Raw genomic sequence first — 14,379 nt, 5'->3', positions numbered from 1 at the left:
TTGAACTCCTGACCTCAGGTGATCCACACACCTTGGCCCTTGTTCTTTTCTCATGCAAAACAGTTTTGCTCTCTCTGTCTTATTCCTGCCTTATTTTAGCTATACCCCGGGGACTCTTTCTTTCCACATCAGTCCTGGCACATAAGGATTCTATTTGTCACCAAATGGAGACTGTTCTCTAAGACTAATTCTGCCACTAGCTATTAAACTAGCATTTGTTTAATATGCCATGCTAAATATTACTAGTTAAGGGGTTAATCTCCTTCTACAATATCTGCATGTTCATGGGGGTTCGCCTGAAGAATAAACTGAATTTTTGCTTAGAGCTTCTAAACTGTTCCTGGGCCCCTTTTGTGAGATATGTCTTACTAGGAAAGCCTTTTTCAGCTTCCACAAATTGTTCCACAGAGGCCACTGATTTTTCCGTTTTTCTACCTATTTTGTATTCTTATTGTTTTTCTTCTGCAAGCGTGTACATCTACCTGAATGTAAAGAGAAACATTTAAAGAACAGAAGGTTCAAAATGAATGTAGTTCTTTCATTGAGTTTAAACAAATGTCTGTGCTAAACAATTTATATGCATTATTTAAACAACACCATGAGGAATCTATTGTGTGATAGGAAACCGTCCCCTATGAAGTAGCTCACCCAAGGTCACATATATAGTGGATTCAGTCTATGTGAGTTTACTCCCAAATCCTGTTCCCTTACCACTAGAGTAAAGTGGCAGCCACCAACTTTTCTCTGCAGAACAGTTTATTACATTTCTTCAATGGCAGAAGTCTCTTGATTTCATGTACTTTTTTTTTAGTTAGTAAATACAGCATTGCTTAAATGCACATTGTTTCTTGAATTGTGAACAAGAATCAATTGGTTGTGGGATATACTGGTTGTGTGACAAGGTTAAGCCAATGATAAGGTATTGAGATAATTCAGTATTGTCTAAAAAGTAATCTCAGGGGCTGAGAATGATGGCTTACACTTATTATAATCCCAGCACTTTTGGAGGCTGAGGCCAGTGGATGGCTTGATCTCAGGAGTTCAAGACTAGTCTGGGCAACATGGCAAAACCCGTCTCTATAAAAAATATGTAAAATATTAGTTGAGTGGTAGTGCACACCTGTAGTCCTAGCTGAGGTGGGAGGATGGCTTGAGCTAGGGAGGCAAAGGTTGCAGTGAGTTGAGATCACACCACTGCATTCCTACTTGGGTGACAGAGCTAGATCCTGGCTCAAAAAGAAAAAAAAAGTAACCCCAGTTCATTTATGAATATGTATTAAGCATGTATATAAAACATAAAACCTATTTCCCTATTTTTTGATTTTGAATTTTTTCTGGCTTTTTAAAATTTTTAATTTTTGTGGGCACATATTAGGTACATATATTTAGGGGTACATGAGATGTTCTGATGCAGAGATGCAATGTGAAATAAGCAAGTCATGGAGAATGGGGTATCCATTCCTTCAAGCATTTATCTTTTGAGTTACAAACAATCCAACTGCAGTCTTCATTTTAAAGTATAGAATTAAGTTATTATTGACTATAGTCATTCTGCTGTGCTATGAAATAGTAGGCCCTTTTTTCTTTTTTGATTTTTCTTTTCACTCTCTCAGCAGAATCAAAATAGTAGGTCTTATTCATTCTTTCTATTTTTTTTGTACCCATTAACCATCCCCGCCTCTCCCTGCCCCTGCCACCTTCTCACTACCTTTCTCAGCATCTGATAATAATCCTTCTACTCTATATTCATGAGTTCAGTTGTTTTGATTTTTAGATACCACAAATAAGTGAGAACACATGATATTTGTCTTTCTGTGCCTGGCTTATTTTACTTAGCATAGTGATCTCTGGTTCTATCCATGTTGTTACAAATGACTGGATCTCATTATTTTTTATGGCTGAATAGTACTCCTTTATATATATGTACCACATTTTCTTTATCCATTGATCTTCTGATGGACACTTAGGTTGCTTTCAAATCTTAGCTATTGGAAACAGTGCTGCAATAAACGTGACAGAGCACATATCTCTTCCATATGCTGATTTCCCTTCTTTTGGATATATATCTCGCAGTGGGATTGCTGGGTCATATGGTAGCTCAGTTTTTAGTTTTTTGGGGAATGTCCAAACTGTTCTCCATAGGGATTGTACTAATTTACATTCTTACCAACAGTATACAGCATTCTCTTTCGTGCACATCCTCCCCAGCATTTGTTCTTGGCTATCTTTTGGAGAAAAGCAGTATCTCATTGTAGTTTTGATTTGCATTTCTCTGAAGATCAGTGATGTTGAGCACATTTTCATATGCCTGTTTGCCATCATATGTCTTCTTTTGAGAAGTGTCTAGTCCAATCTTCTGCCCATTTTTTGGATGAGATTATTGGATATTTTTATTAATCTCTTATCAGATGGGTGGTTTGCAAATATTTTCTCCCATTCTGAGGGCTGTCTCTTCACTTTATTGATTGTTTCCTTTTCTGTGAATTTTACCTTGAGTTCATCCTGTTTGTCCATTTTTACTTGGTTGCTTGTGCTTGTGGGGCATTGCTCAAGAGACTTTTGCCCAGTCCCTTGTCCTGGAGATTTTCTCCAGTATTTCCTTGTAATAATTTCATAATTTGAGGTTTGAGATTTAAGTCTTTAATTCATTTTGATTTGATATTTATATATGGCAAGAGATAGGAGTCTAGTTTCATTCTTCTGTGTATAGATATCCAGTTTTCCCAGCACCATTTATTGAAGAGACTGCCTTTTCACCAGTGTATGTTCTTTGCACCCTTGTTGAAAATCAGTTCACTGCAGATGTATGGCTTTGTTACTGTATTCTCTATTCTGTTCCATTGGCCTATGCGTTTTTTTTTTTTTTTTTTTTTGCCAGAACCTTGCTATTTTGGTTACTATAGCTTTGTAGTATAATTTGAAGTCAGGTGACGTGATTCCTCTAGTTTTATTCTTTTTACTTAGGGTAGCTTTGACTATTGTGGATCTTTTGTGGTTGCATATACATTTTTGAATTTTTTTTTCTATTTCTGTGAAGAATGTCATTGGTATTTTGATAGGAATTGCATTGAATCTGCAGGTCGATTTGGGTAGCATGGACATTTTAACAATATTGATTCTTCCAATCCATGGATATGGAATATTTTCCATTTTTTTTTTGGTGTCCACTTCAATTTCTTTTATCAGTGTTTTGTAGTTTCCATTGTAGAGATTGTTCACTTCTTTGGTTAAGTAAATTCCTCAGTATTTAATTTTATGTGTGGCTATTGTAAATGGAATTACTTTAAAAAATATCCTTTTCACATTTTTCACTATTGGCATACAGGTTTTTGTATGTTAATTTGTATAATGCAACTTTACTGAACTTGTTATTAGTTCTGATGGTTTTCTTGTGGAGTCTTTAGGTTTTTCTAAATATAAGATTATATCATCTACGAACAATGATGATTTGACTTCTTTCTTTGCAATATGATGTCCTTTATATCCTTCTTTTGTCTGACGGCTCTAGCTGGGACTTCCAATACATGTTAAATAACAGTGGTGACAATGGGCATCCTTGTCATCTTCCAGATCTTAGGGGAAAGGCTTTCAATTTTCCCCATACAGTATCATACTATCAGTGGGTCTGTCATATGTAGCTTTTATTGTGTTGAGGTATATTTCTTTTATCTTCAGATTTTAAAAATCTGAATACATATGTATTTATATTTTATTTTAAGACAGAGTCTTGCTCTGTCACCCAGGCTGGAGTGCAGTGGTGCAATCTCTGCTCACTGCAGTCACCGCCTCCTGAGTTCAAGCGATTCTTCTGCCTCAGCTTTCTGAGTAACTGGGACTATAGGCATATGCCACCGTGCCTGGCTAATTTTTGCATTTTTAATAGAGATGGAGTTTCACTATATTGGCCAAGCTGGCCTCAAACTCCTGTTCTCATGATCTGCCCACCTCTGCCTCCCAAAGTGCTAGGATTATAGGCGTGAGCCATTGTGCCCAGCCTCCAATATATCTGGCAGCAGATTTCTCAGTGGAAATCTTATAGGTTGGAAGTGAGTGGCTTTAAAGTTCTGAGGGGGAAAAGAAAAAACAAACTTTTATCCTAGAATTCTATATCCAGTGAAAATACCTCTTAAATATGAAGGAGAAATACATACTTTTCCAGACATACAAAAGCTGAGGGATTTTGTTAATACCAGACTCATACTACAACAAAGGGAGTTGTGAAAGAAAAGGGCATTTATGAGCAAGAAGAAATCATCTGAAGGTGCAAAACTCACTAATAATTTTAAGTACGTGCGCACATACAGAATATTACAACACTTTAATTTTGATGTGTAAACTACTCATATCTTGAGTAGGAAGATCAAAAGATAAACCTATCAAAAATAATAACTACAACAACTTTTCAAGGCATAGACAGTATGATAAGGTATAGAGACCAAAGAAAGTTAAAAAGTGGGGGCAGGGGAGAGTTAAAGTAAGTTAAAGTGTTTTATGTTAGTTTTCTTTGCTTTTTTTTTTTTTTTTTTAGTTTGTTTATGCAATCAGTGTTAAGTTGTCATTAGTTTAAAATAATGGGTTATAAGATGTCATTTGCAAGCATCATGGTGACCTTAAAGAAAAACAACCTATAACATTATCCAAAAAATATAAAGCAAGACATTAAAATATACCACCAGAGAAAATCACTTTCACAAAAAAGAAGACAGGAAGGAAGAAAAGACCATAAAACAACCAGAAAACAAATTATAAAATGGCAGGAGTAAGTCCTTATTTATCAGTAATAACACTTAGTGTAAATGGACTAAACTCTCCAATCAAGACATAGACTGGCTGAATGGAAAACAAAACAAAACAAAAACAACTCCAGCTATCTATTGCCTACAAGAAACACACATCACCTAGAAAGACACACATAGACTGGAAATAAAGGGATGGACAAAATATATTCCTTGCAAATGGAAACCAAAAAGAGCAAGACTGCCTATTCTTTTATAAATTAAAATAGAGTTCAAGACAAAAACCATAAAAAGAGACAAGGTCATTATATAAGGATAAGGGGTCAAGTCAGGAAGAAAATGTAACAATTATATATGTGGCCAACACTGGAGCACTCAGTTATATAAAATGAATATTATTAGAACTAAAGAAAAAGATGAGCCCCAAAACAATAACTGGAGAGTTCACTACCCCACTTTCAGCATTAGACAGATCATCCAGATAGAAAATCAACAAAGAAATATTAGACTTAATATTCAGTATAGAGCAAAGGGACCTAATACATATTTACAGAACATTTATTTTATTTTATTTATTTATTTTTACTTTTTTTTTTTTAAATTTCTTTGTTTTTCTTTTTTCTTTTTTTTTTTGTTTACAGAACATTTCTAATGGCTGCAGAATACACATTATTTTTCTCAGCAAATGGATTATTCTCAAGGATAGATTCTATATTAGGTCACAAAAAAAGTCTTAAAAATTTCCAAAAAATTGAAATCATATGAAGTATCTTCTCTGACCACAACAAAATAAAACTAGAAATTAGTAACAAAAGGAACTTAGGAAAATACAATGCCCATGGAGATTAAACAATATGCTCCTAAATGACTATTGGGTCAATGAAAAAATCAAGAAGGAAATTAAAAGAATTATTGAAGCAGTCCAGGCGCGGTGGCTCAAGCCTGTAATCCCAGCACTTTGGGAGGCCGAGGTGGGTGGATCACGAGGTCAAGAGATCGAGACCATCCTGGTCAACATGGTGAAACCCCGTCTCTACTAAAAATACAAAAAAATTAGCTGGGCATGGTGGTGAGTGCCTGTTATTCCAGCTACTCAGGAGGCTGAGGCAGGAGAATTGCCTGAACCCAGGAGGCAGAGGTTGTGGTGAGCCGAGATCGTGCCATTGCACTTCAGCCTGGGTAAGAAGAGCGAAACTCTGTCTCAAAAAAAAAAAAAAAAAAAAAAAAAAAAAAAAAAAATTACTGAAGCAAATTAAAATGCAAACATAACATACCAAAACCTATAGGATACAGTAAAAGCAGTACTAAGAGAAAAATTTATAGCAATAAGTGCTTACATCAAAAAAGTAGAAAAACTTTAAATAAACAACCTAATGGTGCATCTTAAAGAACTAGGAAAGCAAGAGCAAACCAAACCCAAAATTAATAGAAGAAAGAAAATAATATAGGTCAGAATAGAAATAAAAATTTTGCAAAAACAAAAATATAAAAGATCAATGAAAGAAAAAGCTGTTTTACTGAAAACATAAACAAGGCCAGAGGTGGTGGCTTATGCTTATAATCCCAGCACTTTGGGATGCAGAGAAGGGAGGATTGCTTGAGCCCAGGAGTTTGAGAGCAGCCTGGGCAACATAACAAGACCTTTCTACTAAAAAAAATTAGCCAAGCAAAGTGGTGCACACTTATAGTCTTATTTACTTCGGAGACTAAGGTGGGAGGATTGTTTGAACCTTGGAATCAAGCTTGCAGTGAGCTATGATTGCACCACTGCACTCCAGCCTGGGCAACAGGATAAGCCCACGTTTCCAAAAAAAAAAAAAAAGCAAAAAAACCAGAATCAACAAACCTTTAGTTAGAGATAAAAAGGCACAAGTAAATAAAATTAGAGATCAAAAAGGAGGCATCACAACTGATATTGAGAAAATCAAAGCATCATTAGAGACTACTATGAGAAACTATATGCCAGTAAATTGGAAACCCTAGTAGAAACAGACAAATTCCTAGACACATAAAACCTATCAAGATTGAACTATGAAAAAATCCAAAACCTCAATAGACCGATAACAAGAGATGAGATCAAAGCCATAATAAACAATCTCCCAGCAAAGAAAAGCCCAGGCCCTAATAGCTTCACTGCTGAATTTTACCTATCATTTAAGAACTAATGGTGATCCTACTGACACTGTTCTGAAAAATAGAGGAAAAGGGAATACTTCTAAACTTATCCTATGAGGCCAGTATTATCTTGTTACCAAAACCAGAAACGTCAAAACAAGAAAATTACAGGCCAATATTCCTGATGAACATTGATGCAAAAATCTTCAACAAAATACTACCAAACTGAATTTAACAATGCATTAGAAAGATTATTTGTCATGATCAAGTAGGATTTATCCCAGGGATGCAAAGATGGTTCAATGTACACAAATTATTCAACATGATACACCCTATCAACAGAATGAAGGGCAAAAATCATACAATCATTTCAGTTGATGCTGAAAAAACATTTGATAAAGTTCAACATCCCTTTATAATAAAAACTCTCAAAAAAACTGGGAAGGAATATACCTCAACATAATAAAAACCATATATGTCAGAACCATAGCTGGTGTTATATTGAAAGCGGAAAAGGTGAAAGCCTTTTCTCTAAGATCTGGAACAATATAAGGATGCCCAGTTTTACCACTGTTATTCAACATAGTATTGGAGGTCCTAGCTAGAGCAATCAGACCAGAGAAAGATATAAAGGACATCCAAATTGGAAAGGAAGAAATCAAATGAGTCTCGTTTGCAGATGATATGAGCTTACACTTGGAAAAACCTAAACTCCACAAGAAAACTACAGAATGGATAAATTAATTGAGTAAATTTGCAAGAGATAAAATCAACATACAAAAATCAGTAGCATTCTCATATGCCAAAAGCAAACACTGCAAAAGAATTTAAGAAATTAATCCCATGTATAGCTATAAGCAAAATACCTAGGAATAACTTCATCCAAAGAAGTGAACGATCTCTGCAATGAAAACTATAAAATATTTATGCAAGAAATTGAAGAGGATACAAAAGCGTGGAAAGATATTCCATGTTAATATGTTGGTAGAATCAGTATTGTTAAAATGTCCATACTACCCAAAGCAATCTACAGATTCAATGTAAACTCCATCAAAATACAATGACTTTCTTCACAGAAATAGAAAAAATAATTCTGAAATTTATATGGAACCACAAAAGACCCAGAATAGCCAAAGCTATCCTAAGCAAAAAGAACAAAACCAGAGGAATCATATTACCTGAGTTCAAATTATGCTACAAAGCTACAGTAACCAAAACATCATGGTACTGGTATAAAAACAGACTAGCAGAGCAAAATAGAGAACTCAGAAATAAATCTTTACAACTACAGTGAACTAATTTTCAATTAAGGTGCCAAGAACATACATTGGGGAAAGGATAGTCTCTTCAATAAATGGTATTAAGAAAAAACTATACTCCATCTCTTGCCATATATAAAAATTAAATCAAAATGCATGAAAGACTTAAATCTCAAATCTCAAACTATGAAACTACTAATAGAAAACATTGGAGAAACTCTCCAGGGCAAAGATTGGTCTGGAAAGATTTCTTGAGCAATAGCCTATAAGCAGGTAACCAAAGCAAAAATGGACAAATGGGATCACATCAAGTTAAAAACTTTCTGCATAACAAAGGAAACAATAAACAAAGTGAAGAAGCAACCCACAGAATGGAAGAAACTATTTGCAAACTCTTCGTTTGACAAGGGATTAATAACCAGAATATATAAAGAGCTCAAACAACTCAATAGGAAAAAAAATCTAATAATCCAAAGATTGGAATAGACATTTCTCAAAAGAAGACATATGGCAAACAGATATATGGAAAGATGCTCAATATCATTGATCATCAGAGAAATGTGAATAAAAACTGCAATGAAATCTCAAGTCAGTTAAAATGATTCTTCTCCAAAAGAGAGTAATAACAAATACTGGATAGGATAGAGAGAAAAGGGAATGTTAAGACACGTTGGTGGGAACATTCATTTGTACAGCCACTATAGAGAATAGTATGGAGGTTCTTCAAAAAACTAAAAATAGAACTACCATATGATTCAGCAATCTCACTGTTAGGCATAAACCCCAAAGAAAGGAAATCAGTATATCAAAGAGATATCTGCACTCCTGTGTTTATTGCAGCACTGTTCTCAATAGCCAATATTTAGAAGCAACCCAGGGGTCCACTGACAGACAAATGGATAAGCAAAATGTGGTACATATAAGCAATGGAGTACTATTCAGATATAAAAGGAATGAAATTCTGTCATTTGCAACAACATAGATGGAACTGGAGGACATTATGTTAAGTGAAATAAGCCAGATACAGTAACACAACCTTCACGTGTTCTTATTTGTGGGAGCTAAAAATTAAAACAATTGAACTCATGGACATAGACAGTAGAATGAATGTTACCAGAGGCTGGGAAGCACAGTGGGGAGGGAGAAGTGGTGGTGGTTAATGGGTATAAAAATATAGTTAGATAGAATGAATGGGATCTAATATTTGCTAGCACAACAGGATAGTTTTAGTCAACAATATTCTCTTGTTTAAAAATATCTAAAAGAGTACCTTTGGAATGTTTATAACACCAAGAAATGATAAATGCTTGAGGTGATGAATATTCCATTTACTTTATGTGACTATTACACACTATATGCCTTTATTAAAATATCTTATGTACCCCATAAGTATATACACCTACTGTGTACACAGAAAAATGAAAAAACAAATTAACAATAACTACACACCTGGGGGAACATCTAATGTCTTTGGATATGGCAATTTGTTGTGTTTGTCAGTATCTATTCACCCAGTTTATCGGTATACAAACATGTTTATCAGTAAATAAACGGCTTTAAAAATAATTGTATATTAATCCACACTGCTATATTTAAACATGTTTATCAGTAAATACTTATTTACTGATAAATATTTATTTATGCATCTTTGGCAGCATAAATATCAGTAAATAAACATGTTTATATATAGCAGTGTGGATTAATAGACTTAATTATTTTTAGAGCAGTTTTGTGTTTAGAGTAAAATTGAGAAAGGTACAGAGATTTCCCACATACTCTCTGTATATAAACATGTTTATTTACTGATAAACATGTTTATATATAGAAGTGTGGATTAATAGGCTTAATTTTTTTAGAGCAGTTTTGTGTTTATAGTGAAATTCAGAGAAAGGTGCAGAGATTTCCCACATACACTCTGTCCCCACATAAGTATAGCCTCTCCCATTATGAACGTTCTTCACCAAAGTGGTACATTTGTTACGACTGATGAACTTACATTGACACATCATTATCACCCAAAGTCCATAGTTTACATTAGGATTCTCTCTTGGTGTTGTACATTTTACAGGTTTGGCCAAATGTATAATGACATGGGCCCACCAGCTATAATATCACACAGAGTAGTGTTACTCCCTTAAAGATTCTCTGTGCTCTGTCAATCTCTCTTTTCCTCCCTCCTTAATTCCTGACAACCACTGATTTTCTTCCTGTCTCTATAGTTTTGACTTTTCCTAAATGTTGTATGGCTGGACTCATACATGTGTACCCTTTTCACATTGACTTTTATCACTGAGTAATATGCATTTAAGTTTTCTCCATTCTTTTTCTTGGCTTGATAGCTAATTTCTTTTTAGTAGCAAATAATACTTCATTCTCTGGATGTACCACAATTTACGTACTGTATTTATGTATTTACCTACTCAAAGGCATGTTGGTTACTTTTAAGTTTTGGCAATTAGGAGTAAAGCTGCTATAAATACCCATGTGCAGGTTTTTGTGTGGCTATATATTTTTGATTTCTTTGGAAAAATACCAAGGGGTGATTGCTGGATAATATGGTAAGAGTATGTTTAGTTTTGCAAGAAACTGTCAAACTGTATTCCAATGTAGCTGTACCATTTTGTATTTCCACCAGCAATGAATAAGAGTTCCTATTTCTGTACATCTTTGACAGCATTTGCTGTTGTCAATGCTTAGATTTTGGCTATTCAAATAGGTATATAGTGGTATCTCATTGTTGCTTTTATTTGCATTTTCCTGATGACATATGATATAGAGTATCTTTCCATATGCTTATTTCTCATGTATAGATCTTTGATGAGGTGTCTATTAAGGTCTTTGGGCAATTTTTAATTGTTTTGTTTTGTTACTGTTGAGTTTTAAGAGTTCTTTGTATATTTTGGATAACAGTCCTTTATCAAATATATCTTTTGCAAATATTTTCTTTCATCCTGTGGCTTTTTACATTTTCTTGACAGTGTTTTTCCCAGAGCAGAACATTTTAATTTTAATGAAGTCCAGTTTATCAATCCTTTCTTTCATTGATTATGACTTTGGTGTTTTTTTTTTTTTTTTTTTTTTTTTTTTTATGAGATAGATTCTTGCTCTGTTGCCCAGGGTAAGTGCAATGGCATGATCTCGGCTAACTGCAACCTCCATCTCCAAGGTTCAAGCAATTCTCCTACCTCAGCCAGCTGAGTAGCTGAGATTACAGGTGCCCACCAACATGCCCAGCTAATTTTTATATTTTCAGTAAAGACAGAGTTTCACCATCTTGGCCAGGCTGGTCTCAAACCTCTGACATCATGATCCATCTGCCTCAGCCTCCCAAAGTCCTGGGATTACAGGCATGAACCACTGTGCCCGGCACCTTTGGTGTTCTTTTTTTTAAATAATATATATATTTTTATTATACTTTAGATTTTGGGGTACATGTGCAGATCATGCAGGATTGTTGCATATGTACATACATGGCAAGGTGGTTTGCTGCCTCGATTCCCCCTGTCACCTATATCTGGCATTTCTCCCCATGTTATCTCTCCCCAGCCTCCCTACCCCGTGCTGTCCCTCCTCTACCCCCACAAAAGACTCCAGTATGTGCTGTTCCCCTCCCTGTGTCCATGTGATTTCATTGTTCAACACCCACCTATGACTGAGAACATGAGGTATTTGATTTTCTGTTCTTGTATCAGTTTGCTGAGAATGATGGTTTCCAGATTCATCCATATCCCTACAAAGGACACAAACTCATTGTTTTTTATGGCCGTGTAGTATTCCATGATGTATATGTGCCACATTTTCCTTGTCCAGTCCATCATCAATGGGCATTTGGGTTGGTTCTAGGTCTTTACTATTGTAAACAGTGCTGCAATGAACATACGTGTGCATGTGTCTTTATAATAGAATGAGTTATAATCCTTTGGGTATATACCCAGTAATGGGATTGCTGGGTCAAATGGAATTTCTATTTCTAGATCCTTGAGGAATTGCCATACTGTCTTCCACAATGGTTGAACTAATTTACACTCCCACCAACAGTGTGAAAGTGTTCCTATTTCTCCTCATCCTCTCCAGCACCTGTTGTCTCCAGATTTTTTAATGGTCGCCATTCTAACTGGAATGAGATGGTATCTCAATGTGGTTTTGATTTGCATTTCTCTAATGACCAGAGATGATGAGCATTTCTTGGCCTCATATATGTCTTCTTTTGAAAAGTGTCTGTTCATATCCTTTGCCCACTTTGGAATTTTTTTTTTTGGTTTTTTTTTTTCTTGTAAATCTGTTTTAGCTCTTTGTAGATTCTGGATATTAGCCCTTTGTCAGATGGGTAGATTGCAAAATTTTTTTCCCATTCTGTTGGTTGCCAGTTCACTCTAATGATTGTTTCTTTTGCTGTACAGAAGCTCTGGAGTTTAATAAGATCCCAGTTGTCTATTTTGGCTTTTGTTGCCAATACTTTTGGTGTTTTAGTCATGATGTCCTTGCCTATGCCTATGTCCTGAGTGGTTTTGCCTAGGTTTTCTTCTAGGGTTTTTAATGGTGTTAGGTCTTATGTTTAAGTCTTTGGTGTTCTATCTAAAAAAATCATTACCAAGCCCAAGGTCATCTATATTTGCTCTTACGTTATTTTTTGAGTTTAAAAAAAAAATCAGCTATGGAGTCTTAAGAATTGACATATCTTTTAGTTTATATTAAACAATAGAGTCCAACAGTCTTCTGTTTGTTAATTAATTAAAATTTTGAGACAGGGTCTCACAAAGTCGCTCAGGCTGGAGGGCAGTAGCACAATCATGGCTCACTGTAGCCTCAAACTCCTTGGCCCAAGTGATCCTTCCACCTTAGCTTCCTGAGTAGCTGGGACCATGTGTGCACACCACTATGCCTGGTCAACATTAATTTTTTTTTTTTTAGACAGAGTCTTGCTCTGTCACCCAGGCTGGAGTGCAGTGGTATGGTCTCAGCTCACTGCAACCTCTGCTCCCTGGGTTCAAACAATTCTCCTGCCTCAGCCTCCCAAGTAGCTGGGACTACAGGAATGTGCCACCACACCCAGCTAATTTTTGTACTTTTAGTAGAGACGGGATTTCACTATATTGGCCAAAGCTGATCTCGAACTCCTGACCTCATGATCTGCCCACCTCGGCCTCCCAAAGTGCTGGGATTACAGGTGGGAGCCACTGCACCTGGCAAAAAGTTTTTTTTAGAGACGGGATCTCACCATGTTATCCAGACTGCTCTCAAACTCCTGGGCTCAAGCAGTCCTCCCACCTCAGCCTTCCCAAGTGCTGAGATAACAGGTGTGAGCTACTGTACCTGGCCTGTTTTTAAAAAATCAAAATACTTTGAATTATGAATAAGTTGTCTTTTTGTTGTCGCCCATTCCTTCTTCTTTTGAAATTATTTGTACTGGGGGTTTGTGATCAACCCCAGCTTTTCATATGGTTCACTAGGCGTGCCTCTTTGTTCCCTGTGTTGAGAAAATGTTTTGCTGCAAGTGAATGATTGGGTGGCAGGGATGTGGCTTCTGTGTGTTAGAATGTGGTAGCTGGTTCAGTGATTTATCTGATGGGAAATTTTCTCTGGGAGAGAAGTGTTGATGCTGTCCTCTAATTCAGCTACCTCTGCTTTATTGAACAAAGCTAAACCAGCTTTGAAAGCAAATGGAAGACAGTGTGGTAAACCACAGGCAGAAAGACAGAGCTCTTGAGTATTCCTGACCAAGTGAAGAACTGACAAGGAAGAATATGGTTGACAGCATTTCTTAGAACATGCTTCAAGGACCGCATTAAAACATTTCCACAGGGTACAGGCTTCAATCAGCAGAAGATGTTCTTGTATCCCAAGTACCACAGGGTCAAGTTTTCCAATGACCCTAGCACAGCAGCCAACACGAGCTGCTGGAGTAATTAAAAATATTTCATTAAGTGTCAGCAAAAGCTGTGGCCAACTGTAGGCAAGTTTTATGCATTATGTTCAGTTCTCTCCAAAAACATTCAGCCTAATCTAATTGAATTAAATATTAAGGTAGGAAAACATTGATTAAAAAGGAAAATTTGTTCTTCTGCTTTAGGTGACAATGTTTTAAGAAATCCTTCTGCTTTATTTAATTTGTAAAATATATAAATGGTTGGAATAAATTCTTCTCAAGGACACTTTTCAAACAGATGCATATACTCCCTTTCAGAAGTTTTACTGACTTTGGATTCATATTCACCTAACATTAATTATCTACTGTATTAGCCATTAAGTTCTAACAAACTATAAATAGC

At 35.7% G+C, this 14,379-nt stretch overlaps 1 long non-coding RNA gene across 1 annotated transcript in view; it reads left to right on the top strand.

Moving 5' to 3' along the window:
* Positions 1-14,379, top strand: part of LOC141585612 (uncharacterized) — a 59,994-nt gene that overhangs the window by 29,958 nt on the left and 15,657 nt on the right. The gene's annotated exons all lie outside the window — the stretch shown is intronic.

The sequence above is a fragment of the Saimiri boliviensis genome, chromosome 9, assembly GCF_048565385.1.
Source record: "Saimiri boliviensis isolate mSaiBol1 chromosome 9, mSaiBol1.pri, whole genome shotgun sequence".
In the NCBI taxonomy this organism is placed as follows: Eukaryota; Metazoa; Chordata; class Mammalia; order Primates; family Cebidae; genus Saimiri; species Saimiri boliviensis.
Note: the sequence above shows the minus strand (reverse complement) of the source record. Positions and strands in the feature narration are given on the sequence as shown.